A 6625-nucleotide genomic window follows, 5' to 3' on the forward strand; every position below is an offset into this window, starting at 1 on the left:
TGAGTTATTCAAATATTCAGGAATAGTGATATCCAATATAGATTCTCTGAGTTAGAAATTAATGAAAGAACGCAAATCAAGCAGTGGTCAGGTTTACTTAGTTTTAGAAATTCAAATGCCTGAAACTGTATACGTAAGTAAGATTATACGATCTGAATTTCTATGCGGATGTGAAATAGGGTGTTAGTGAAACGGTGTCTGAAAGATTGTGTCGACTTCAGAACAAAGCTTCAAGAATGTTATTAGGAGTCGAATGGCAGGAAGGGGTGAGAAATGATACCATAAAGGAAATTACGGAAGTTCTGTATGTAGATGAGACCATCACAAAAGATATATAGAGATGTTTTGGATACGTCCCTCGCACCCGCTGTGAGAGAATAGCACATGATATTGTCAGCCTGACTGTACAGGGCACCAAAAAAATTAGAGGACCCAACGGTAAGGCGGAGGCTGGGGATGAGTGAATATTGGTTTACTTGGAGGGGCAGGAAAGACTTCACTAGCAGAATTTCAAGAGGCCATTAACATTGCAGTATTGGTAGGAGATGGTTTATTATATATATTATATATATATATATATATATATATATATATATATATATATATATATATATATATATATATATATGTATATATGTGTGTGTGTATAAATTTCTGATCTACATCGGGATCGAACGCCTGTCTCTCAAAGGGAAGGTCAAGGCGCTACCAACTGACCGTGGCCTGTCATCTGGGAGACCGAGGTTCGATCCCGATGTGACTCAGAAATTGATTTCTATGAAACAAGTGCTTATGTGTTCATTAGTTCCGTCATTTTCACGCTGATGGGGTCATTTGAATGAAATGCTACTAATTGGGTCCCTGGTGGGTTGGGAAGTTGGGTAAATTTTGCTGGTATATAAGGCTGCAGCCTACCCAGGAAAAATTCAGGTACAGGAGTACTTAGGTTCCAACTTCTTTTGTGACCTGTATAAGTCAGCTGGTGGCGCTTGGCCTTTCATTTAAGAGACCGGGGTTCGATCCCGATGTGAGTTAGAAATTTATTTCTGTGAAACACGTGCTCATGTTCACTAGTTCATATAGTTATATATATATATATATATATATATATATATATATATATATATATATATATATATATATATATATATATATATATACAGTATATATACAGTATATATATGCACATATATATAAATATATATATATATATATATATATATATATATATATATATATATATATATATATATATATATGTATATATATATATATATATATATACATATAACTACTATATATATATTATATATATATGTACATATACATATAAACTTTAAAATCTACCTGTCACTTTTTCACCAGATAATTGTGTAATTGTAATAACCACTATGCCCTCTTAATTTCTCAATATCTTCACACTTGCCTCGTTCTGATACACACACTCACGCACACATATATAAAGGTATATATGTGTGTACATACACGCCCCTGTATATGTGCTTGTGTATGTGTGATGGGGGGCGGGGGAGCGCTGCGCGTGGATAAAAAAAGTCCTCTATCGATAATTTATTTTTTTAAAAGAGATTGAAAGGTGTTTATGTAAGATTTGATTCTGTTTCTGTAGTGTTTCTGGGACTTCTCTCGGATTAATTATTCAAAATTATATTGATTACTAGATGTTATTCAGTGAGAAATTATTTACAGGCTATTATGTAATAGTGGAAGATATTGTAACTATATTTAAATGGATAATGTCAATAAGCACAAGAATATTAAGTTCATTTTATAATGACGTTCGTAGTGAATTCAACTAATATAATTTCATCCTTATTTTGGTAAAGCTCCATAAGAACCTAACTTCTAATTACATCCAGTGGAGTCAGGTTATGTATCTTTGGGGCAAGTACAGTATAGTAATTAAGAGATGGCACATATTTCATAATATTCACTTCTTGTGTAGATAAATTTTGATTTGCAAACTATGGTTTACGGAATATGTATGAGAGCCATTGATGTGTAACTTGAGTGAATGTTTTTTGAAATATTTTAATCTTAATTCTTTGATTTTCTTGAAGTTATTTTTTGTAAAAGAAAATATGCCAACCGATGACGATGGCTCGGATTTTCATGCTTGCTGTCAACGTATTCATTAATACCTGGAGAAGTAGTGTAAGAAAGCTATGTATGTTTTATACACACAGATATACTTTCACATGTAGAATGTATATATATACGAATATATATATATATATATATATATATATATATATATATATATATATATATATATATATATATATATATGTATATATATATATATATATATATATATATATATATATATATATATATATATGTGTATATATATATATATATATATGTGTGTGTGTGTGTGTTTGTGTAAAGGATTGTTGAACCAACTTTCACCATTATGGAAATGAAGTGTAATTGTTGAATTTGAATGAGAGAAAGAAGATTGAAGCTGTTGAAATTAAGCGGTAAGCACCGAACCCTAACATAGGATTAATAGGTGAGAAATGATGAGGTACGTAGAAATATTAAGTGGGTTGAGGAAAATGGCCATGTAAAGAAGCGTATAAAATTCGAAACTTTTTGGGAGAGAGAAAAGGAATAATTAGAAAGGGTTGTGTAGATGGCGTGTAAAAGATATTGGAAAGGTGGGGCCTTATTATTCTGGGAGCGTGAGATGTATGAAAGATTAGGTAAATGGCAATGCGTAGGGGGTGTGAACACTGCTGCATCAGCGTCGATAATTGTTGCGATTGTTTTATTTATTTTTTATTTTGTACCACCCCATGTTAGGAAAAACGGCTTTGTGTCACACACACACACACACACACACACACACACACACACACACACACATATACACACACACACATATATATATATATATATATATATATATATATATATATATATATATATATATATATATATATATATATATATATACATGAATAGTTGTAGACTCATAAAAACAGAAATGGTGGATTTCTGCCATTTTTATGAGTTTATTTGTCTTATGTTTTTCCTGTAGTGGAATGTCTTGAAGCTTAGATAACGTAATTAAGTGTCGTCTGCCAGCAGTGTCTGTTGTTACCAGGGGACACATCGTCTTTTTTTTTATAATGTTTACAGAAAATTTTCTTTACATAAAATTATTTTGGTATGCTACAATGCTTTTCTGGTATTTTACATGCGCGAGTTACCTTTACATAATTTTTTAAAATTCAGTATGCCTTGTATCATTTCTTTAGTAGACACTGTATTGTAGCTCTGAGTATTACGTAAAACTGGGCTGCGGGTTTTATCGCAGCATATGTTTTGCTACTTTATTTTACTGAATAAATTCGAAACATTTGGAATGAATTCAGCACCATAAAGGGACAAAATAGAGCTGTCCGTTTATTTATTGCATTTTTCTCTGCATTACAAGTTTTGACTATGATGATTACGTCTTAGGTGGTGATTTTATTAAAAGAAAATTTCTAAAAGGATTTTGATACTGCATACAAAATATATTGTCTAGATATAACTGCGGCTGATTAGTTCACGGATGAAACTTTCACACATTGAGTACTTATAGTTTTGACCCTGCATATATTTTTTCCATTATAAGAAATTTATAGTATATACCTGTGTGTGTGTATGACATATATATATATATATATATATATATATATATATATATATATATATATATATATATATATATATATATATATCAGAGTTGTAGAATAAAAGAACTGAGTGAACGATTATGGTATCTTAGTTTTAGTTCTTTTAAATATGAATTTTCTTTTTGTTTTTTACATTATTTGGTTTCTTGCGTAATGAAGGGATAAACGTACTTTGGTTGAGTGCAGTTAAAGGTAATCGTAGGAAATCGTGTCAACGATTAAGACCCTAAGAAGCAATCCGGGAGAGCGGAGGGAAGGGTAATCAGCTTATTTCATCGTTTAAGACGATTATCGCCTTGACGGTGATGTTCCTTAATCGAGGTATGGTTATACCAAGGCGGTTAGATTACCTCTTTGGGTTATACCCACAAACGTTCCAGCGGAAAGTTCCCTGCTGATCCATACTGTAAACACAGGTGAAATAGTAAATTAAGAGAAGTAAATAGAATTTTTTTGCTTTATTTTTGCTTTCTGTTTCAGGTGTTTGTATAAGTGAATACCCGTCCTTCCATATAAGGTATCCTGATTTTTCAAAGATTGTTAATTTGGTTTAATTATTAATTATGGTTACTAAAACTGGCGTCGCAACGTCTAGGTTATGGACGCCGAACTAGTTTGATTTTGTTGAGAGAGAGAGAGAGAGAGAGAGAGAGAGAGAGAGAGAGAGAGAGAGAGAGAGAGAGAGAGAGAGAGAGAACTGAAGGTGTGCATGTGGGCTTAGTCGGTGATAATGAAGATTTAAAAGAATCGCATGACTGGAACAGACATTTAGTTTTAATTTGGCGTTTAAAAAGTCTCGAATACGGATTTCTTGATAATATCTTATTATGAAAGTAACGGTTTTAATTAAGAGATGTAAGCACTGCAGAGGGGCGGGTCCAGATTATATCTCCGAGAAAATAATTCTGTTTTTTTTTAAGTTTTGACGTAAATTTTCCCCTCGTGCGGTAATTACCAAGAGAGAGTACGCTCTTAATGAGATGAAATTAATTACGGAGATATGCATAGTTAATTATGGCGACACTGTAAAAGTGAACGTCGGCATAATAGTAGTGTTGTGGAAAGTTTTAGCTCATTATATTTTGGATAAGGATAAGTTTTTTGTTGAGGAGCGATTATAAGCAATTATAAGAATTTAAAGCATGTCTTCCGGAAGTGACTACTCCATTTTCCTGTGTATATACATACATATATATATGTATATATATATATATATATATATATAATATATATATATATATATATATACTATATATGTGTGTGTATGTGTGTGTATATATGTATGTATATATGTATATATATATATATATATATATATATATATATATATATATATATATATATATATATATAATATATATATATATATATATATATATATATATATTATATATATGTGTGTGTATATATATATATATATATATATATATATATATATATATATTTATTTATTTATATATGTGCGTGTGTGTGTGTCTGCACATATAGATATAGATATTTATGTATATATATAAATAATTACATATATATGTATTATATATATACATATATATTATATATATACATTGATAAAGAAAACAGTTTTTCTTATAATATACAAGAAGAGCATTAGGGTGAATGATAAATTCGTGGTTGATTCTTAATCTTTGTTTGTCTGGGTTAAGGGAACGAGAAATTTTGGTTGTGCTGGGTGACTGGAATACAAAGGTGGAGACATAGTTGGGATAGTTGAAAATGGAGACTGATGAGATGATTTTCTGAAAGGGTCTTGACTGACAGGAGTACCGTGTTTATAGAGGGTAATATCTGTAAGTATTCTTGGGAAAGAGAAAATTATGAGAAAAAGTTTCTTAGGGTATATATAGTAATATTTAGTAGTTAAAAGAGTGTAAATTCATAAATTTAATATTGAAAGGGATTTGGTCACGGTTTAACTAACAATAATCTCGATTAAACATAATGAAAATGGATGGTGTTGTTATATGGAGAGAAAGAGTTCTAAATGTGGCAGTAAAATCTAGTTAGAATAAGGTAGTTAACAAGAAAAAAATAGAATAAGCTATACTTATGCGGAAGTAGGGCATGATGAGTATGCAGAATTCAAGGATCGCGTCAAAATTAGCAGAAATGGCTGGAGATTGTACGAAGAATTAATAGAAGCAGTAAACGTTGTAATGGTGAAATTACAGTCTTATATTGCTTGAAGTTCAGGTGCACGGCAATGGAGGTTATCATGTAGTATTACGGAAGCTGATGAGTAAAGCAGTCGAAATAAGAACCGCATTGCATTCAAAACAGTCACTTAGTACGGGCAAGCGAGTCTTATTTAACGATACAAGTCATGGATAATTGGAAGATGCACTGGATGAAAAATGATCATTTATGACTGGGCGTCAGTAGCTTTAAACTCAGGATGAAAATGCTGTAGTAACCTAATTTTTCGGTCTAAATTAAGCCTTACAAATAGGTAACGTCATTATGTTTGTAACTCTAGTTTTTCTTTTTCTTTCAGGTAATCCTTGACTTACAGCGGAGGGTTTTCAGAAATCCAGCTAAGTGAGTTTTTTCGTTTGTGATATGTAAGACGTCCATGTAATATTTTCCCGAAAATGATTTGGATTGCATGTGCAAGAAGCAAATTAGGTCTTGTGGCGCGCTTGCATGCATTACGGGTTTATTTAACTGGAACTGAGTGTATGTGTGCCTGAATGTATGAATATACGGGATATATACCAAACGAATAATACTTCAACGTGCGATTTTAGAACAAGGAATTCATTGCAAGTTTATGGAAAATTTTATCTCTGAGAATTATTGCTTTGACCCGGTCGGTTTTTAGGCAGTCAGTATCATTAATGCCCCCAGTATTTCTATATCAGTCAATTCTTCAGCCCACCAGCATCTGTCGCGAAAGGTAC

This window comes from Macrobrachium rosenbergii, chromosome 2 (genome assembly GCF_040412425.1).
Source record: "Macrobrachium rosenbergii isolate ZJJX-2024 chromosome 2, ASM4041242v1, whole genome shotgun sequence".
NCBI lineage: Eukaryota > Metazoa > Arthropoda > Malacostraca > Decapoda > Palaemonidae > Macrobrachium > Macrobrachium rosenbergii.